Source organism: Pan troglodytes, chromosome 10 (assembly GCF_028858775.2).
Source record: "Pan troglodytes isolate AG18354 chromosome 10, NHGRI_mPanTro3-v2.0_pri, whole genome shotgun sequence".
Classification (NCBI taxonomy): Eukaryota; Metazoa; Chordata; class Mammalia; order Primates; family Hominidae; genus Pan; species Pan troglodytes.
Genome location: NC_072408.2, coordinates 42,235,782 through 42,258,805, shown reverse-complemented (window position 1 = coordinate 42,258,805; position 23,024 = coordinate 42,235,782). Strand labels below are relative to the sequence as shown.

The 23,024-nt window shown below is 41.9% G+C and overlaps 1 protein-coding gene across 12 annotated transcripts in view; it reads right to left on the bottom strand.

The window, feature by feature from the left end:
- Nucleotides 1-22,320, bottom strand: part of ATF7 (activating transcription factor 7) — a 117,982-nt gene extending 95,662 nt beyond the window's left edge. For 3 of the 12 annotated variants that reach the window (XR_010147743.1, XM_054663265.2, XM_009425266.4), the window contains exon 1: nucleotides 22,189-22,320. The gene's annotated coding sequence lies outside the window, so the exon portion shown is untranslated. 12 annotated transcript variants of the gene reach the window in all.
- Nucleotides 22,321-23,024: the final 704 nt, after the last annotated feature.

Here is a 23,024-nt window from a genome sequence, read left to right as displayed (position 1 = left end):
AGGTCCTCTAATATATTTTCAACCAGGAAGTAAACTACAAGGGCTAGAGTAGACACAACACAAGGATCAGGCAGGATTCCTTACTTTTATCTTGATTCTGTTATTTGATGCTAAATTTTCTCATTTTTCTACCTATTTAGAGGAGGGAAAGAGTTCTTGCTGAGAAGTGGGACAGTATTGGCATAGGAAGTGGTGAAATAAATTCTGGAATGGCTTCCCTCAAACCACAAAATTCAAAATGTAACTTGCCTTTGCACAATCACATCACACTATATGGCTTCCAAATTTTATTTAGTGGCACACTTACTAGAAAATAGAGATGAAAAATCATGACTTTCTGAAAGAAAAAAAAAACAAAAACAAAAAAATTGGGGGGGAAAAAGCATTAAAATCTAACAGAAGTAAGTATTTTCATTGCTCTTAAATATTCAACTGACAGCCACTAACTAGGATTTCCTGCTTCCTTCTAAATTTGCTGGCCTTTGTTTTACCATTTTCACCAAAGGGAGATCACAATGAGAGGAAGAAGCCTCTCTTCTTAAACACCCACAATTATTCTTAAATCTTTCCCTCAATCTCTTGCCTCTTGTCGTTTCCATTATTCTTGTTTAAAATTTTTTTCACTCTAAAGTGATTTTTAAAATTTAAGTATTTAACAAAAATAAGAATGATCTGTCTCCCCATTAAAAAAAAACAACCCAGCTAACACCTTTTTTAAAAAAATTTCTCCTTCACTCCTGGTCTGCTGCATCAATTGCTACATATAAAGAATGTCATTTTGCTGATTTCTATCTAACACTTAAAACAAATCTTTAATTATCAGTGAGGTCTCACTGATGCCATCTCAAAAACAAAAAGCAACACATTTCTGTAGTGTAAACAGACTGAGACATAAAGAGAAATCTTGAAAAACAATGCTGCCACTCACTAGAATTTAACTCACAGCTCATTTATAACCATACTGCTTGACAAGCAGATCATGTGTCTGGGCATGGCACTCAGTGTGTCATCTCCTTCCCAACCTATTCTTCAGGATGAAACATAAGCATTTTATAGAACTAAACAATAAATGACAGAAGAGGGATACACACATTAAGAAGCACTGACAAGGAGAAGTGGGATGCTTTCAGCAAACATCTTAGAACAGGGAAGACAAAGATGCATAAAAAAGCTGTCCTAGAGGCCAACATCTGCAGAAAAGGCTCAGGTACTCAGTCACCAGAATTTTTTAAATGATTAAAAAAACTTAATACTTACTCAAAAGAGAAAGTTACGTAAATGCTGGGAGAGAACTGAAGAAAACCCAAGATTTAGAGAATGATTTTTAATAACTGAGATAATTTCATAAAATCTGTTAGTTTTGTTAGAGACAGAGGTAGATCCTAAAATGGTCACTGTGTAAGAAAACAGATTATTTATGTATATCTAGATATATGTCTATATCTATATATTTTAATAGACTAAGCATGGAGTCTGTCACTGAGGACTACAAAGTAAATTCTCTAAACCTCGTGTGATATTACCATTACAATATAATTTAATAAGAAAAAAGAATGCAGATATGGTGTGATGTGATCTTTTCTCTAGTAACCAACTGATGTTAATAAGATGGCCCAACTCTAAGCAAGGAATAAAAGCCACATACAAACACATCCAGGGGCCTGTTATCAGGTTCCTAATGACAAAAAGCAGATACTGCTAGGTACAAAAAAATTAGAAGGATAATGCACTGTAAGTATCAAAGAGTCATAAAAATCTAGAAGATGTTAAGATTAGCTATCATTAATTCATTCATTAATTCATTCAGAAACCACTAATAAGGAACTACCAAGTGCTAGGCAAAGTGGATATAAAAACAAAAAGACAATAGGCCTTTACACAAAAATAATATTTTACTCATCTGTCATGAAAGAAATCATCATCATTAAGAATGATGGCTTAATTTACAAGTTCAATTAGTCAGAGGTTGATCAGTATACATATCATTTAGACGCTATGTATATGGTCATTTATCAAATTATTTTGCTAGCAACTCCAGATTATAAAAAAGAGGAGTTAACAGTCTTAGTAAAAGATTTAATAAGGAGCCAGGCACGGTGGTTCATGCCTGTAATCCCAGCACTTTGGGAGGCGGAGGCAGGCAGATCACCCGAGGTCAGGAGTTTGAGACCAGCCTGACCAACATGGTGAAACCCTGTCTCTACTAAAAATACAAACATTAGCCAGGCATGGTGGCGCATGCCTGTAATCCCAGCTACTTGGGAGGCTGAGGCAGGAGAATTGCTTGAACCCAGGAGGCAGAGTTTGCAGTGAGCCGAGATTGCGCCATTGCACTCCAGCCTGGGCAACAAGAGTGAAACTCTGTTTCAAAAAAAAAAAAAAAAAAAAGATTTAAGAAGGAAGAAGTTTGAAATTAATAACCGTAATTTGCTTTTTGGATTATACACATTTAGTGAGTTTTAAAATTCATTAATTCACCAAATATTTTACTCAGTGCCTAAGCACAGTGCCATATGCCCTAGGCCCAAGTAATTCAAGAGTAAATGAGACAGACATGATTTCTGCCCTCATAGAGCTTATTTACATTCTAAAAGGAAGAAACAAGTAATAAGCAAGTAAGCAAAATAATTTTAGATTAACAGCAGATAACTGCTATTAAAGGAAAAAGAAATTGTGATGTGTTAGTGACTGGGTGAGGGTTATTTTAGTTTTCTGACTAGAAAGGGGATGGCTGCATTATCTGTAATCAAAAGGGGTATGGGGTAGAATATAGAGATCTAGATTAAAACTTCAGGAAGCCTTTCTTCTCACAACACAGTAGATATTCAATAAATATTCACTGATTTAATATTTAATAAATATTTAAAGTCTATATTAAGTTTGCACTTAACTTCAGGTTTCTGCAGAAAGCTGCTGGATCCACAAAATATTTGCTATGCAGGTATTTATGTATTTAAGGCTACACATATTTTAAATCCATATTTATGACTATGTTGTGCCTAAGGCACTTTATATGACCACAGCCAACCAAGTCTATGCTTTTGTCACCCAAATAACATGAAGCTCTGTAGTTTTTGGTTACAGTGCTAAAAATGGAAAGAAGGGAGTAGTTTGTCAAGTTAACCCCTAATCAAACCTTGAAAACAAAACCTCACCTGAGCTATTAAGATATATATATATATTCAAGTACAAGAGAATGCCAATAGAGTATGCAGCAGAAAGGGCACTTTTTTTTTTTGAGACGGAGTTTCGCTTTTGTTGCCCAGGTTAGAGTGAGTGCAATGGCATGATCTCGGCTCACCACAACCTCCGCCTCCCGGATTCAAGCGATTCTCCTACCTCAGCCTCCCAAGTAGCTGAGATTACAGGCATGTGCCACCACGCCTGGCTAATTTTGTATTTTTAGTAGAGATGGGGTTTCTCCATGTTGGTCAGGCTGGTCTCCAACTCCAGACCTTAGGTGATCCACCCGCCTCGGTCTCCCAAAGTGCTGGGATTACAGACATGAGCCACTGTGCCTGGCCTGGCACTTTTTTTTTTAAATTTTAATATTATTATACTTTAAGTTTTAGGGTACATGTGCACAACATGCAGGTTTGTTACATATGTATACATGTGCCATGTTGGTGTGCTTGTCATTTACATTAGGTATATCTCCTAATGCTATCCCTCCCCCCTCCCCCCACCCCACAACAGTCCCCGGTGTGTGATGTTCCCCTTCCTGTGTCCAGGTGTTCTCATTGTTCAATTCCCACCTATGAGTGAGAATATGCGGTGTTTGGTTTTTTGTCTTTGTGATAGTTTGCTGAGAATGATGGTTTCCAGTTTCATCCATGTCCCTACAAAGGACATGAGCTCATCATTTTTATGGCTGCATAGTATTCCATGATGTACATGTGCCACATTTTCTTAATCCAGTCTATCGTTGATGGACATTTAGGTTGGTTCCAAGTCTTTGCTATTGTGAATAGTGCCGCTATAAACAGACGTGTGCATGTGTCTTTATAGCAGCATGATTTATAATCCTTTGGGTATATACCCAGTAATGGGATGGCTGGGTCAAATGGTATTTCTAGTTCTAGATCCCTGAGGAATTGCCACACTGTCTTCCACAATGGTTGAACTAGTTTACAGTCTCACCAACAGTGTAAAAGTGTTTCTATTTCTCCACATCCTTTCCAGCACCTGTTGTTTCCTAACTTTTTAATGATTTCCATTCTAACTGGTGTGAGATGGTATCTCATTGTGGTTTTGATTTGCATTTCTCTGATGGCCTGGCACTTTTATATAGTACTTTTGGGAGTACATATTTAGACAATCTTTCTGGAAGTCAATTTGGCAATATTTATATTAAATGTCTTAAAATGTTTTATATCCTTTGAACATTTCATTCTTCTTTCAGTCTCTCTATTCTAAGGATAAAACCAGACATGTGGACCATTTTTGCATTGAGCGTTTAACCACAGTCATCTTTATGACCAAAAAAGAACAGGAATTTAAACAAGAATGGATAAATATAAATTAAGGTACTGCCTTATAATAAACTATCTTTAAGTTATAAAAGAATAACATTTTGAAAACTAAAAATATGAGAAAATGCTGTATGTTAAATGGGAAAAAAAAACAGAATATAAAATTGTACATGCACCATAATTGTAAATCTACAAAAAAGCAAACAAAATAATAAGCATAGAAAAGATAAGGGAATTAACATCAAAATGTTAATAATGGTTATCTCTGGATAATGGTATCCTAGGTGATTCTATTTTCTTCTTTGTACTTTTAGTATTTTTCAAAGTCTCTACAATAATCACAGATTGCTTTTAGTAAATCAAAAAATTATAATGTAATCTAATAAGAAAAAAGAATGCAGATATGCATGATTGAAAAAAGTCTGAGTTGGCCAGGCGCAGTGGCTCACTCCTGTAATCCCAGCACTCTGGGAGGCCAAGGCGGGCAGATCACGAGGTCAAGAGATCGAGACCATCCTGGCCAACACGGTGAAACTCCGTCTCTACTAAAAATACAAAAAAATTAGCTGGGCGTGGTGGTGCATGCCTGTAGTCCCAGCTACCCAGGAGGCTGAGGCAGAAGAATCACTTGAACCCAGGAGGCAGAGGTTGCAGTGAGCTGAGATTGCGCCACTGCGCTCCAGCCTGGTGATAGAACAAGACTCTGTCTCAAAAAAAAAAAAAAGAAAGAAAGAAGTCTGAGTTTAAAAAAAGAGGTCCATATCTGCCTATTCTAAAGCACTAAACAGTATATTTAAAAATTATACAAAACTACTCATTTTCTAACTACAAAGAAACAGAACCAAGTGACAAATTAAGTTCAAAAAGGACCATAAAAAATTCTAAAGTTATAAACCGTTTCATATAGAAACAAACACGGTGGAAACTCGTTTATAAACACACAAGGTAAAACAGGCAATTCAAAATAGCTCCTCCTTTTGTTACCTTCCAGGACCCATTTTGAATGCTTCCTAACAACAATTATGCTTATATCAGACAATTAGAAATTGCCCCAACCATGCATCACAAAGGGAATATAGAGCTGAAACCAAGTTTAGCAGGTACCGAATACCTTTCAGCTCAGTACAAACTAGCTGAAAAACTTAGAAAGATACCCAAACAGAGCTCTATGGGCTCTATTTCTTTATGATAATAAAAAAATTATATGCAAACAGCTCTCTTTTAAACACACAACTTCAGTTACCACGTTTCAGACTCTAAGATAATTTAGCTGCCATTAAGCAAAGAGTACAAATACGAGATCTTTGCCACAGCAGTCTCAACATTTTATATTCTCCATAGGATACTCAGTGCTGCTCTGATTTCCATTACATCTAGCAAAGTGACTTAAGATTCCAGTTAACACATGAACTGTGAGACTATAATGCAGGTTATGGGAACCCCAGAAAACAAAGTAGACTACTCAAGTTTTACTAGGCAGTAGATTATTTAGGTATTAAAATTTCTGTTCATAGGCCAGGTGCCATGGCTCACACCTGTAATCCCAACACTTTAGGAGGCTGAGGTCAGAGGACAGCTTGAGGTCCGGAGTTCAAGACCAGTCTAGCCAACAAAGCAAGAGCCTGTTTCTTTTCTTTTTCTTTTTTCCTTTTTTTTTTTTTTTTTGAGACAGGGTTCTGCTCTTGTTGCCCAGGCTGGAGTCCAATGGTGTGTTCTCAGCTCACCACAACCTCTGCCTTCCAGGTTCAAGCGATTCTCCTGCCTCAGCCTCCCAAGTAGCTGGGATTACAGGCATGCGCCACCACATGCAGCTAATTTTGTATTTTTAATAGAGATGGGGTTTCTCCATGTTGGTCAGACTGGTCTCCAACTCCCGACCTCAGGTGATCTGCCCGCCTCAGCCTCCCAAAGTGCTGGGATTATAGGCATGAGCCACTCCGCCTGGCCACGAGACCCTGTTTCTTAAAAAAAAAAAAAATTAGCCATGCACAGTGGTGTGTGCCTGTAGTTCCAGCTACTCGGGACCTCGGGAGACCGAGATGAGAGGATCCCTTGAGCCCAAGAGTTCAAGGTGGTAGTGAGCTATGATCACACCACGGCACTCCAGCCTGGGTGATAGACTGGGACTCTTAAAAAAAAAAAAAAAAAAAAAAAGTTCATAAATTCTGTATTAATTTTCCATTGAATTATTTAGCATAATAATAGTTTAGCACATATTATCTCAATACTAAATCAAATGTCCCAAAAGGATATGCTGAAAGCATATATGTACCACTATAATCTTAAACTAATTAGCCTTATTGTTTTAAATGTTACGCTTTTTTTTTTTTTTTTTTTTTTTTTTTTTTAGACAGGGTCTTGCTCTGTCGCCCAGGCTGGAGTGCAGTGGTGTGATCTTGGCTTACTGCAACCTTTGCCTCCTGGTTCAACAGATTCTCATGCCTCAGCCTCTTGAGTAGCTGGGACTATAGGCACGCACCACCACGCCTGGCTAATTTTTGTATTTTTAGTAGAGACGGGGTTTCACCATGTTAGCCAGGCTGGTTTCGAACTCCTGACCTCAAGTGATCCGCCCGCCTCGGCCTCCCAAAGTGCTGGGATTACAGGCGTGAGCCACCGTGCCCGGATTTTAGCCTTATTGTTTTATATTAGTGTTTTGTAAAGCACTTGCTAACAGACTGGAAAACTGAGGCAGAGAGTTACAAAATATATATAGACAAAAAAGGTCAAGGGGTTAAGGTCAGTCTGATCCTAGTTACCTGTTCTCACACATTCCAAACGAGATACAAAAATGGGCCAGGTGCAGTGGCTCACACCTGTAATCCCAGCACTTTGGGACGACGAGGCAGGTGGATCCCTTCAGGCCAGACGTTGAAGACCAGTCTGGCTAACATGGTGAAACCCTATCTCTACTAAAAATACAAAAATTAGCCGGGTGTCATGGCAGGCACCTGTAATCCCAGCTACTTGGGAGGGTGAGGTGGGAGAATCCCTTGAACCCAGAAGGTGGAGGTTGCAGTGAGCTGAGATCACACCACTGCACTCCAGCCTGGGCAATAGAGTGAGACTCTGTCTCAAAAAAAAAAAAAAAAAAAAAAAAGGTACAAGAATGGACACCACATCTATTTACAACCTCTAAAAAGTTGTCTACTTACAACTGAATCATGTTTTACCAACACTTCAGAGCATAACAGGTACTGTTATATATGCTTATTATATATAAACATGTTACATATGCTTATTATATAAATAAATGTCCCGAAACATGAATTTGAGGGGCTATATGTTCTGGGGTATCATTTTATTTAGGAAAATTAGGTGATGCTCATAGTTTGTTTTTTATGGTGAGTTTTCTTGTTTGTTTGAGACAAGGTCTCGCTGTCACCCAGGCTGGAGTACAGTGGCATGATCACAGTTCACCACAGCCTCGACCTCCTAGTTCAAGTGATCCTCCTGTCTCGGCCTCTTGAGTAGCTGGGACTATAGGTGCACACCACCATGCCCAGCTCATTTTTTTTTTTTTTTGTAGAGACAGGGGGTCTTGCCATGTAGCCCAGGCTGGTCTCAAAATTCCTGGGCTCAAGCGATCCTCCTGCCTTGGCCTCCCAAAGTTCTGGGATTACAAGGGTGAGCCATTGTACCCAGCTAATATTCACATTTTTAACATTAAGCATGTTTTATTGTAATTATTTTAAAATTCATTATCCAGGCTGGATGTGGTGGCTCACACCTGTAATCCCGGCATTTTGGGAGGCCAAGGTGGGCAGATTACGAGGTCAGGAGATCGAGACACTCCTGGCCAACATGGTGAAACCCCATCTCTACCAAAAATACAAAAATTAGCTGGGCATGGTGGCACGTGCTCCGGAGGCTGAGGCAGGAGAATCGCTCAAACCAGGGAGTTGGAGGTTGCAGTGAGCCGAGATCACGCCACTGCACTCCAGCCTGGTGACAGAGTGAGACTATCGCAAAACAAACAAACAAACAAAAAAAAATTCTTAATCCAGTAATAGTACATATGATGAGTTAGCAAACTTCAACTCATGGGCGAAATTCAGCCTATCACCTATTTTTATATGGCCCACAAGCTAAGAGTAGTTTTTACATTTTTCTTTTCTTTTCTTTTTGAGACAGAGTCTCACTCTGTTGCCCAGGTTAGAGTGCAGTAATGGGATCTTGGCTCACTGCAACCTCTGCCTCCTGGGTTCAAGCAATTCTCATTCCTCAGCCTCCTGAGTAGCTGAGATTACAGGCATGTGCCACCATGACCAGCTAATTTTTTTTCAATTTTTAGTAGAGACAGGTTTTCACTGTGTTGGCCAGGCTGGTCTCAAACTCCTGGCCTCAAGTGATCTGCCCACCTCAGCCTCCTAAACTGCTGGTATTACAGACATGAGCCACCACTTTCAGCCAGTTTTTACATTTTTCAACGGTTGAAAAAAAATCGGAAAGAATATGTTGTGACATGTGAAAATTATAGGAAAACAGCTGCATTTTTGTTCTTTTTTTTTTGAGAAGGAGTCTCGCTCTGTCACCCAGGCTGGAGTGCAGTGGCACCATCTCAGCTTATTGCCACCTCCACCTCCTGGGTTCCAGCGATTCTCCCACCTCAGCCTCCCGAGCACCTGGGGCTACGGGCTCGCACCACCACACACAGCTAATTTTTGTATTTTTAGTAGAGACGGGGTTTCACCATAGTGGCTAGGCTGGTCTCGAACTCCTGACCTCAAGTGATCCTCCTGCCTTGACCTCCTAAAGTGCTGGAATTACAGGCATGAGCCACCGTGCCTGGCAGCTGCATTTTTCTTTTTCTTTTCTTTTTTAAGATGGAGTCTTTCTCTGTCACCCAGGCTGGAGTGCAGTGGCTCGATCTCGTCTCACTGCAACTTCCACCTCCCGGGTTCAAGCGATTCTCCTGAGTAGCTGGGACTACAGGCGTGTGCCATCACGCCCGGCTAATTTTTGTATTTTTGGTAGACATGGGGTTTCACCACATTGGCCAGAATGGTCTCAATCTCCTGACCTCGTGATCCACCCGCTTCAGCCTCCCAAAGTGCTGGGATTACAGGAGTGAGCCACCTTGCCCAACAGCTGCATTTTTCAAGGTTGGTGCTCTAAGACTACAGTTCTCAAAGTGGGCTCCAGGGATCCCTACAGATCTTTCAGGGGGTTCATGAAGGTTAAAATCATTCGTGAGTAAAAGATCTATTTAAACAGTAAGTTAGGCTGGGCAAGGTGGCTGGCCGGGCGCAGTAGCTCTCGCCTGTAATCCCAGCACTTTGGGAGGCTGAGGTGGGCAGATCACCTGCAGCCAGGAGTTCGAGACCAGCTTGGCCATCACTGTGAAACCCTGTCTCTACTAAAAATACAAAAATTAGTTGGGCATGGTAGCGTGCGCCTGTAGTCCCTGCTACTCGGGAGGCTGAGGCACAAAAATCGCTTGAACCTGGGAGGCAGAGGTTGCAGTGAGCCAACCTCACAGCACTGCACTCCAGCCTGGACGACAGAGCGAGACTCTGTCTCAAGAAAAAAAAAGGCAACTGAGGCCAATGCATTTTTAAAAAATTTCCCAATGATAGCTATTTATCCTGAGCCAATGCATTTTAACATAGCAGTACTAAAAAGTTCACAGATGTGGTTTCAAATTCTATACCACAGCTAACCTTTATGAAACTATCACTTTTCAGATTTTGCTGTAGTATCAAAGAAGACTATATACAATTACCTGAAAATAATCCTTCCTTTTCCCATTACATCATTTTCTTCAAATACTTAAAGCAAAATGACATATCTTAACAGATTGAATGCAGAAGCAGATATGAGAATCCAGCTGTTTTCTGGTTAGCCAGACATTAAAGAGATCTGAAGTTCTTCCCCCAAATTCTTTTTAAACAAAATAGTTATTTATGTTAACATGTAATGGGTTTGTTATTTTAAAGTAAATTAATAAATATTTTAAAAACTTATCTCATAATTGCTAATATGCTAAATATCAACAGATATAACCCAGATAAACAAATGCTCTTTGGAGTCCTCAATTATTTTATTTTATTTTATTTTATTTTTTCTGAGACAGGGTCTTACTCTGTTGCCCAAGCTGGAGTGCAGTGGCACAATCTCAGCTCATTGCAACCTCTGTCTCCCTGGCTCAAGTGATCCTCCTACCTAAGCCTCCTGAGTAGCTGGGACTACAGGAGTGCACCAACAAGCTCGGGTAATTTTTAAAATTTTTGTAAAGACAAGGTCTCACTATATTACCCAGGCTAGTCTCAAACTCCTGGACTCAAGCAATCCCCCCACCCCCACCTCAACCCCCCAAAGTGCTGGAATTACAGGTGTGAGCCACTAGGCCTGGCCCTCAATAATTTTTAAAAGTATTATGGGGTGAATTCCGAGACCAAAAAGTTTGAGATCCACTGCTTTAAGAAATACACAAGCAGTAGAGGGCCCTAGATTGATCAAACAGAAGGCTGAAATTAATTTCTGGATTTCAAGCTCAGACATGCAGAAACTGGCTTCAAAGAAAGGAGCCAGCTTAAATAGACCAAATAGTTTTGCAGCAAATGACTGAAAACAGATGAGAGTGAGAATTAGGCTGAATCATAAGTTAGGCAACACATAGCCAAAGCTTAGGAACCTACCTGGAAGCAGCTTCATACAGGCAACTACTTGAAGTTTTTTTTTAAGGCTTTCTAGGCTTTCAGAGGATTCCAGGACTATTTTGAGCTATCCCCAGAAAGAATCACTTACACCCAGGAGGCAGAGGTTGTGGTAAGCAGAAATCATGCCACTGCACTCTAGCCTGGGCAACACGGCAAGACGCCATCTCAAAAGAAAAGAAAAAAAAAAAGAGCTGGGTGCGGTGGCTCACACCTGTAATCTCAACACTTTGGAAGGCCGAGGCAGGCGGATCACAAGGTCAGGAGATTGAGACCATCCTGGCTAATATGGTGAAACCCCGTCTCTACTAAAAATACAAAAAAATTGGCCAGGCATGGTGGCGGGCGCCTGTAGTCCCAGCTACTCGGGAGGCTGAGGCAGAAGAATGGCATGAACCCGGGAGGCGAAGCTTGCAGTGAGCCGAGCTCGTGCCACTGCACTCCAGCCTGGGTGACAGAGCGAGACTCTGTCTCAAAAAAAAGAAAAGAAAAATAAAAAAGAAAATGGTGCTACAGGAGTCATGTTGGTACCAGAAATATGATGTTAAATAAAACCAACAAGGTGTTATTCAAGTTTGATAAAACTTAAATATTACTGGCAAGAAACTTGGTACCAACATGAATCATTTACAGTAATTACGTCACATTCAACAAATCATCCTGATTTTATAATATAGTTAGGGGCTGGATGCGATGGCTCACACCAGTAATCCCAACATTTTGGGAAGCTGAGGCAGAAGGATCCCTTGAGCCCAGGAGTTTTAGATCCCTGGGCAAGAGAGCAAAATCCTTTCTCTGCAAAATAATTAAAGATTGGCTGGATCGGAAGCGAGGGGGTGTGCGTCTGTAGTCCCAGCTACTTGGGAGGCTGAGGCAGGAGGACTGGAGGATCACTTGAGCTCAGGAGTTCAAGGCTGCCAGTGAGCTATGATCACGCAACTGCATTCCAGCCTGGGTGACAAACCCAGACCCATCTCTAAAAATAATGATAATAATAATGAGTCAGGCATATTCCTATTTCAAAAAGAATGGTTGTGCCCTATTTTTCAATCTGACAAAATGTTTTTTTCTTACTGCATGGTAATTTTAAGCCCTCCCCAAAAATTGACCGGTTTAGCACACAAACATTCCTCGTCTACTACAGCAAAAAGAAGCAATCTATCAGATCAGGAGAAAACAGTAAGGAATTCCACTCAAAGGAAGCAAGCTGGGTTTTGTGAGAAGGTGGGGCTGTGGCAAAACATGTGACCACAGATGTCCATGCCACAAGCTCATGAAATGACTTTCTAAGCTAAATCTTGGCTCCCGTTAGTTTACTTTTGGGTTTTTTTGAGCCAGGGTCTCACTCTGTTACCCAGGCTAGAGTGCAGTGGCGTGATCTCAGCTCACTGAAACCCCCGCCTCCCAGGCTCAAGTAATCCTCCCGCCTTGGCCTCCCAAGTAGCTAGGACTAAAGGCGTGCACCACCAAGCCCAGCTAATTTTAAAATTTTTTGTAGAGATGGGGTCTCCCTGTGTTGCTCAGGCTGGTCTCGAACTCCAAGCTCAAGCAATCTGCCCACCTCAGCCTCCCAAAGTGTTGGGATTACATGTGTGGGCCAACTCACCCAACCTACACTTTCATAGACTTTCATGATATTTATTAAGAAGAGATACAGCATTAAAGAGAAAAAAAGAAACTTTATGCACATTCTGGTTTCAAATGTATGGGAACACTGAGGATTAAAATTGCCAAAAGATGAGAAAAGGCGTGGCCGGGTGCGGTGGCTCATTCCTGTAATCCCAGCACTTTGGAAGGCTGAGGCGGGTGGATTGCCTGAGCTCAGGAGTTCGAGACCAGCCTGGGCAACACAGTGAAACCCCATCTCTACTAAAATACCTAAAAAATTAGCCAGGTGTAGCAGCGTGTGCCTGTAATCCCAGCTACTCAGGAGGCTGAGGCAGGAGAACTGCTTGAACCTGGGAGGCGGAGATTGCAGTGAGCCGAGACCATACCACTGTACTCCAGCCTAGGCAACAGAGAAAGACTCTGTCTCCAAAAAAAAAAAAAAAAAAAAAAGGTGAGAAAAAGCTAACAACCTGAAGTCAAGGGTTTGTAATGAGTTTTACTGTAAACTTATGTATTATTTCTTTCTTTGAGACAGGGTATCACTTTGTTGCCCAGGCTGGAGTGCAGTGCTGCAACCTGGGCTGGCTGCAAACTCTGCTTCCTGAGCTGAAGCAATCCTCCCACTTCAGTCTCCCAAGTAGCTGGCGCTACAAACGCGTGTCACCACACTCGGCTAATTTTTGTATTTTTTATAGAGACAGGGTTTTGCCATGTTGCCCAGGCTGGTCTCGAACTCCTGGGCCCAAGCCTCCCAAAGTGCTAGGATTATAGGTGTGAACTACTGTGCCCAACCAATGCTTATGTATTATGTCCTTCTTAAAACTACTATACTAGGCCAGGCACAGTGGCTCACACCTGTAATCCCAGCACTTTGGGAGGTCAAGGTGGGTGGATCATTTGAGGTCACGGGTGCGAGAGCAGCCTGGCCAACATGGTTGAAACCCCGTCTCTACTAAAAATACAAAAATTAGCCAAGCATAGTGGCAGGCAACTGTAATCCCAGCTACTCGGGAGGCTGAGGCAGAAGAATTGCTTGTAATCAGAAGCCGGAGGCTGCAGTGAGCCAAGATTGTGCCACTGCACTCCAGCCTGGGTGACAGAGCAAGACTATGTCTCAAAAAATTTTTTTTTAAATAATAATAAAAAAAAGACTACTATACTAACTCACCTTTGCTTTGGTTGGGAACCTTCGTTAAATGTTTGCCTACAAAATTTTAAAAGCTTATCTTTTTATACAAGTTTATCTTTTCATACAACCTTTCCTGAATTATAACACTCATCCTTCATTTCCGAGGAAGTGATATAGCAAATACTTTCAAAATTGAATTGAATCTTGCCTCATTGTATACAGGCAGTCAGTCCATTATACAGAGGACCAAAAAAAAAAAAAAAAAGTTTTTAAACAAAAGGACAAACAAGAGAAAGGAAGGAAACAAAATACTATGATTTAACAGGAACAAAACCCAACATTCTTTCAACACAAAGTGTCCACAAGGGAAATGTCGAAGAGAAAATGCCATGATAAAATATTTTTAAGATATAAAATGACTCCAATGCAAAATATTTGTTGTTGTTGATTTTTGTTTTGTTTTTAGCTCAAAGGAGTTATTATTTCTCGTCATTTATGTTCCTTACTTGTGTTTATCCATTCCCACTGGGTCGACAGAAACATTTCAATTTTATTTTCTTTACAGTCTATTTTTCTTCCTGATTCTTCAAGGGTAAGTTCCTTGATCTTAACTTCTATTTATGAAAGTTCTGGCCTGAAAAGGACCTTGAGGGGTTATCGAGTCCATCCTTCTGCTTTCCAGGAGAATTCATAACTAATACTATCAGATGGATGAGAAGGTATCAAAAGAAAATGCATTGTTTCCCTGCCTAGTAGCATGCTAATTTAATATGCACATTCATTCACAATTTGCAATTTTTTAAAAACGAAAGTAAAAATTAAAATGCCAAAAGAGGAAGGTACTTAAAAAATGCATTTATCAGCTAAAATTGCTCAAACATAAATTCAACTGTCAGGTCTAAAATTAACAAGCAGGAAAAGTTGCTGCCTGCCAATGTAAAGTCTTTAGTCCCTAGAGATGTCTTCTGAAGTTGTATCTCATTTGTAGCACCCTTCACCTACAACACTTAGACCTGGCAAACTTAGACCATCCTTGCCAATAAACTACAATTATAAATGGCAATTGTGTGTGTGTGTGTGTTTATAGTTGGTATAGGTTTTTATTCCAAACAGAAAATGAAAAGTTAGGGTCGGACGTGATGGTTCTCGCCTGTAATCCCAGCACTTTGGGACGCTGAGGTAGGTGGATTGCCTGAGCTCAGGCGTTCGAGACCACCCTGAGCAACATGGTGAAACCCCATCTCTACTAAAACACAAAAAGTTAGCCGGGCGCAGTGGTGGGCACCTGTAGTCCCAGCTACTTGGGAGGCTGAGGCATGAGAACTGCTTGAACCTGGGAGGCAGCAGTGAGCCAAGACTGCACCACTGCACTCCAGCCTGGCTGACATAGCAAGACTCTGTCTCCAAAAAAAAAAAAAAAGAAGAAAATGAAAAGTTAGGTCTAAATTGGAGATGTCAACATTACAGGGAAACTACATAAAATTGTTTTCAGAGAGTAGTTTAATTCTTTCATTTCTAAGTTGAAATGTCCAGGGAATAAAGTTTTTTTCCTAAAAGAGTTTCCAAGGGCAGGTGCAGTGGCTCACACTGTAAGCCCAGCACTTTGGGAGGCCCAGGCGGGCGCATCAGCTGAGGCCAGGAGTTTGAGACCAGCCTGCAACATGGTGAAACCACGTCTCTACTAAAAATACAAAAATTAGCCAGGCGTGGTGGCATGTGCCTGCAGTCCCAGCTACTTGGGAGGCTGAGGGGGAGAACTCCTTGAACCCGGGAGGCAGAAGTTGCAGTGAGCTGAGATTACACCACTGCACTGCATCCTAGGAGACAGAGCGAGACTCCGTGTCAAAAAAAAAAAAAAAGAAGAGTTTCCAAAACAAGCTGGGCATGGGGGCCCAGCCTGTAATTCCAGCACTTTGGGAGGCCAAAGCAGGCAGATCACCTGAACTTAGGAATTCAAGACCAGCCTAGGCAACATGGGAAACTCTGTCTCTACAAAAAATACAAAAATTAGATGGGCACGGTGGCGCACATCTGTAGTCCTAGCTACTCAGGAGGCGGAGGCAGGATAATCGCTTGAGCCCAGGAGGCAGAGACTGCAGTGAGCCAAGATGGCGCCATTGCACTCCAGCCTGGGAGACAGAGGGAGACCCTGCCTCAGAAAAAAAAAAAGTTTCCGAAACAGAATTTCATCTAATGTCAAAAAATCTGGCCAGGCACAGTAGCTCATGCGTGTAATCTCAGCACTTTGGGAGGCTAAGGCAGGAGGACTGTTTGAGCCCAGCAGTTCGAGACCAGCCTGGGAAACATGATGAGACCTCTACAAAAAATAAACAAAATTAGCCAGGCATGGTGGCATGAGCCTTTAGTCTCAGCTACTCAGGAGGCTGAGGTAGGAGGATGGCTTGAGCCTGGGAGACTGAAGCTGCAGTATGAGCCATGATTGTGCCACTGTGCTCCAGTCTGGGCAACAGAGTGAGACCCTGTCTCAAAAAAAAACCATGGCCGAGCATGGTGGCTCACGCCTGTAATCCTAGCACTTTGGGAGGCCAAGGTAGGTGGATCACTTGAGGTCAGGAGTTCAAGACCAGCCTGGCCAACATGATGAAAACCCATATCTACTAAAAAAATACAAAAATTAGCCAGGTGTAGTGGCACATGCCTGTAATCCCAGCTACTTGGGAAGCTAAGGCGTGAGAATTGCTTGAACCTGGGCGGCAGAGGTTGCAGTGAGCGTGCCACTGCACTCTAGCCTGGGGAACACGGCGAGACTTCGTCTCAAAAAAAAAAAGAGAAAAAGAAAAAAACCACAACCAAAAGACAGTAACAAAATAACAACAAAAAATCCCTGCAACTATGAAGAAATATGGTTAATTTTCTATAATTATTTGAAAATGAAAAAAAAACAGGACTAGAAGTCTTGGAAATGGGAAAATTATAATTTTTTAAAATGTGGGGCAAGGGAGGTCGAGTACAGAAATCGTAGACTAGTGAAATATTATTTCTCAGAAAGATTCTAAATGAATTATTAAACAGATCACTTATGAACCACTGGCAAGTTATGCAGTGATCTATAAACAGTAGCATAAGATACCCAAACAGCAACTAATATGCAACTTCATTTTCTTTTTTGACAGGGTCACTAGCCTAGGAGTTCAGAGATGTCAGAGGCAGAATATACTGCATTTGGATTTCAACAAGATACCTCTTGCTATTTCATAGAAAATAAAGGTTAGATTATATAAAATGGCAGGTGGGATTCACAACTGAATTTTATCCAAAAGTTGACTAACAGGTTAATGTTAACATAATGATAGTCTACTCATGTTGTATAGCATTGTTCTACCCTTATACATGTTTACCAGTGACCTAAAACAAAAACACAGGTATCATGTTTATCAAATTTATCAATAATACAAACATATGAGAAATGGTCAAGAGGTGAAATGACATTATCAAGCTAAAACAACAAACCAAATTAACAAGATGATAATTACAGGGATAAATGTAAAGTTGTCAAAAAATCAACTACACGGCCGGCGCGGTGGCTCACGCCTGTAATCCCAGCACTTTGGGAGTTCAAGGTGGGTGGATCACTTAAAGTCAGGAGTTCGGGACCAGCCTAGCCAACATGGTGAAACCCCGTCTCTTCTAAAAATACAAAAAAAAAAAAATTAGTTGGGTGTGGTGGTGCAGGCCTGTAATCCCAACTACTCTGGTGGCTGAGGCAGGAGAATCGCTTGAACCCGGGAGGCGGAGGTTGCAGTGAAACAAGATCGAGCCACTGTATTCCAGCCTGGGTGACAGAGCAAGACTCTGTCTCAAAAAAAAAAAAAAAAAAAAAAAAAAAAAAAAAAATCAACTACACAAACTAATGCGATCTTAGGCTTTAAAAACAGAGGCATAGAGTGCAATAAACTAGAAGTTGTGATTCCCCCCGTAGTTTGTATTTATTAGATTATATCTGAGATGTTCAGACCTAGATGAGGAACCATAAACCACTCAGGTAACTAACTTGATGAAGAGCCTGATCTTTTATTTAAAATGTCACTTAAGAAATCGTACGGGCTGGGCTCAGTGGCTCATGCCTGTAATTCCAGCACTTTGGGAGGCCGAGGTAGGCGGATCACTTGAGGTCAAGAGTTCAAGACCAGCCTGGCCAAAATGGTGAAACCCCGTCTCTACTAAAAATACAAAAATTAGCTAGGCATGGATGGCGGGCACCTGTACTCCCAGCTACTCAGGAGGCTAAGGGACAAGAATCGCTTGAAACCGGAAGTTGGAGGTTGTAGTGAGCTGAGATCGCACCACTGCACTCCAGTCTGGGAAACACAGCAAGACTCCGTCTCAAAAATAATAATAATAATAATAGAAATAGCTGGCCGGGCGTGGTGGCTCACATCTGTAATCCCAGCACTTTGAGAGGCCGAGGAGGGCAGATCACGTGGTCAGGATATTGAGACCATCCTGGCTAACACGGTGAAACTCCGTCTCTACTAAAAATACAAAAAATTAGTCAGGCATGGTGGCGGGCACCTGCTAGTCCCAGCTACTCGGGAGGTTGAGGCAGGAGAATGGCGTGAACCTGGGAGGCGGGGCTTGCAGTGAGCCGAGATTGTGCCACTGCACTCCAGCCAGGGCAAAAGCGCGAGACTCTGCACTCCAGCCAGGGCAAAAGTGCGAAACTGCGTCTCAAAAAAAAAAAAAAAAAAAAAAATAGCTTAAAGAACTTGGGGTATTTACCCCAGAAGAGATGCCTCCTGTAATCCCAGCACTTTGAGAGACCAAGGTGGGGAGATGGCTTGAGCCTAGGAATTCGAGAAGAGCCTGGGCAATGCAGGGAGACCCAATCTCTACAAAAAATTTAAAAATTAGCCAGGCATGTTGGCATGCGCCTGTGGTCCCAGGTACTTGGAGGCTGGGAGGACTGCTTGAGGCCAAGAGTCCTAGTTACTCAGGAAGCTAGGACTAGAAGATAACTTTAGCCTAGGAGTTCGAGGTTACAATGATCTGTGATCACGTCACTTGCACTCTAGCCTGGGCAACATAGCGAGACCCTGTCTCTAAAAGAATGAAAGCGATAAGTGTCATGAAATACTTGAAGACTACCATGTTAACAAGGAACTAGATTTATTTATTGTGGCTTCAGATAACAGAGCTAAAGAGCTTCAGCACAATGTAAAAAATGTTCTAAAAGTAAAGCTCCAATAATGGAGCAGGGTATCTGTGAAGTGGAGACTTTCCCCTTAGAGTATTCAAAAGTCAAAAGACCAACCGTCTTTTAACACATCATACCAACTCTGATGTGTTTTCACATATCATAAATTTATTTGATCCCTCCTAAAAAAAACCTTAGGGGAAGGCAACATGTCAAAATGAGTAAATGTCAGAGAAGCTTAAAAATTATTTTCTTTGACATATTTTTAAAGAGACAGAAGACTTTTTCATGAACTCCAAAATCGTAGGACCATTTTCTGAGAAACCAACCACAAAAGAAATGAATGCTTTTTCCTTTTAAATGAATGCTGCATTTGTTTTTCTCAAAGAAACACCTGTACCTTAACTTTAGTACTTTTATTAAGGGATAAGGGACAATTATATACCAGTATGCTAACTAGTCTCAAGAAAAGAGCTAGCTTTATTAGACATTTACGTGGAGTTCTATCTGTTCCACCTAAAACTTCCTTGCAAGGAGAAGGCTCCTCCTTATCAGACGTGGATAGGAGGCTGCTGTAACACTAACTCCCTCCCACTGTAGCCTAGGAAAAACTCAGTCTTGACATGCACAAAACAATAACTTCTGAGAACTTCAGAGCAGCTGTGTTCAGACAGAGCCAGTGACTTTACTCCAGGCAAAGAAGTAGTTTAAGAGTTGGTTGAAAAAACAATTTTCATTTTGGGTTGGAAATGAGGAAAGGAAAGAGAACAAGATACAGTAAGTAGAGCTATTAACATTTTAAAACCGTGGTAAACAAACGTGTTTAAAAATTACAACACTGAAACTACCACAGGGTGTAAACTTTGATCCACAAGTTGAAAGATGAGCAGTGTTATCACTCTAGCTTTCTGCTAGATGGTAGCACTAGTGAGAAAAAAAAAATCTTGGGTTTAATAGTGCCCTAGTCAAAGCCATCACCAATTCTAGGGCAGAAGACCAAAACAAGGGACTCTGCTCTCTCACTGGGTAATTTTTTGTACTGCTGCCAGGCAAACTGGAAATGTTCTGAATGTCCAATAGCAATGCACTTACTGTGAAATACTAGAACCCAGCTCAGTAGTTAATGCTAACGGGTCAGCAATGAATTGGTCTCAATGTGCTATAGGGGCAACTTCTTGGCCAGGGAGAAAGGCTTCAGCTGATTGCAGAAAACCAAAGGTTAATACAACTACGTACTCTGGTTTCTCTTCATATAATAGCTTTACTGATATTTCAGACATTATTTCCCTTCTCAAAAGTAAAAGGAGAAGAGAAGGAATGTAAAAGCAAAATCTACGCAAGAGCAAAGAAGTTATTAATTGGCTATAATAGTCCAATTCGTTATTAAATGATACACAACTATCAAACAAAGGGCAAAGCCCTGTCCCTTTTCTGTACAGAATTAAGAACTGGTAAGACTACTTAGCAGAGCTGCCAAACTTTTCTTTAGCTTCTTTTCTTACAGACATGTTACATTTCGCAAGAGCCTCCACTTACCTTACAACTTCCATGTGTAAGTACAAATTGTGTTTGATTTCCCCAGCCCTTGGCCTAAGATATTATGACATAGCTTTAGTTTCTGAGTCTGGACACAAAGGAAAAAACTGAACATTTTTCACTTTCCTGAAATAACATGTCTATTTTATTTACACTATTTAAAAACACATTATGTAAGTTAACTAAAACAAACTGCAACCACCCATTCGACAACTCTTCGAGAATGACTGGGGAAGCCACATTTAACAAAACAAAGTTCATTTTAGTATATTTCTGCTTAGAATGCCCATAAAGACTGATATCGCTACAAGAATTACGCTACTGCAAAATTTTTAAACACAGGACTCATGTGAGCTTGCTGAGAAAACTCTGCACACCCCCTACACACCTGTACTTAATATGACATGACCCTCAGAGATACTAAAACACCCTCTGTTAAGCAGAAAACAAACTTTTAAAGTTAGGAAAGTAGCAACGCGGGAATCTGGGTAGGAGGTGCCCTGGGTTGTAAACACCCCAGTCAGAGAACATAACAAGCAATTCAGAGCAACATATAAGTCCCTATGGGGCTCCAACTTGGACTGCTTAAGTCCCAAGACCACATCCCGGTGTCTGGGAAGAGTTTGGGTAATAGAAGAGAGGGAGAAGGAAAATCAGAGAAGCGATTAAAGCGTTCTATTTTTCTCCTTCTCAACCCCCATCCCAGCATCTTGGAGGCTGGTCACCAGTCTGGGTGCCATATCCACCAGAAGCCCTAAATCAATATCCCAACCACCTGATACCTAGGCTAAAGACATGTGTATATCAGCCATCTCCTTCCCAAACACCTCTTATCGCTCTCAAGGCTCATATCCTTCCAGAAGCCATGCCTTATGGCGACTCAGCTCACCCATACTGTCCTCTTAAATTAATTCACTTAATTTTCTCCAAATCCATACTTTCTCTCTGATATCATGTCCCTGATGTTCTTTTAATTAATTCAATCAAAATGCCATGACCCTCATTTCCAATAATCCACCCCTATCTTTTCTCCCAAACCCAACGGGGTGTTGTGTCACCAGATCAAGATCTTTGTTCTCATCTACTCATTCCTACCTCCTTCCTATTACCCTTTTCCAATTCCAAGCTCCTAATCCCACTCTTTGGGAAGCCCTGGGTTTCTAACCTAGTTTAGTATCCCTCCTCTTTCTCCCATTCCACCCCATCCCATGATCCTTCCATTAGGCTCCACTAGACTACCCTTCCCTCAGGATTCAATTCCCCTCTCCTTGCCACGCCCTGTGCCCCCCGGGGCTACTTACCCCAAGTTCTCCCCACACTTCAAGCCTCTGGCCCCGCCTTCCCCCCAAAGGAAGGAGGCGGGAGTAGGGAGAGAAGGGCGGCGCTCGGCAACGTAAAAGCGATCTCCCATTAGCGCTCATCGCCGCCAATCGAGGCTTCCTTCTCTCCCATTGGTCGGCTTTGGCCTATGCCCCACCCTCTTCCTCAGACAGGGCCCGGCCACCGCCTCAGCGCCCCCGTCCAACACAGACTGGGAGGGGAGACCCCAGCCCGGAACGCTGGGACTGGCCAGAGTTGAAAGGGAGACTCCCGTCAGATCATGGACTAGCTAATGTTAAAAGGACTTACCGGCTGGTAGCTCCGTTGCCTCCCGCCTGCCCGCGCTCGGTCCTACAATCTGTCTCCAGCTCCTCCTTTCCCCCCTTGGCGGAACGGATACTTTCCTCCCGTCCGGCCAGGCGCGCTCAACTCTCGCGAGAAGTCGTGGGGCCGCGGGGGAAGGGCGAGATCCGTGGGGGCTGAGTTGGAAAGCGGCCGAGAGGCGGGGGCTCCGGGAAAAGAAGGGGCCGGGCTTACTGTGGGCAGGGCTGGGGAGGGAGACTGAGCGAGTACTGTCCACACGGGTCACACGTGTTCGGCTGCAGAATCTAGCGGGAGAAAGAAAGGAAAAAGGAGAGAGGATCTTTACAGGTGCCTGTAGTGGTGGTTACTACTATCTTTCAGAGTCATCGCTTCCTTAACGGCAAAGTAATTTAAAATACCCTTAGCCCTAGAAATGAAGTCCATGTACGGACAAAGCAATCCACCTGCACAGCAATTCTAACACTACCATTTTACTAGCCCTATTGCCTTGGGTGAAAACCTTCTCTGAGTCTCTGTACAATGGGACTAACAATCTCATTTTATTCAAATAGTTGTAATGATCAAATGAGATACATGAAACTGCTTGGGGATTTTTTAAAATCACTATATTATTCAGCAAATATTTTCACAAAACGTAGGGCATACTACATGCAAAGCATTGTTCTGCAGTCGAATGCTCTATCCCTGAGCTATACCCCCCGTGCAAAGCATTGTTCTAAGCATGGGGTTAAGGAGTTACCAACCCAGGTAGAATTTATATTTGAGTGAGGAAGGGGAGACAGTTAAAAAGCCAAGAAACACAAATATTTCAAATAGTGAAA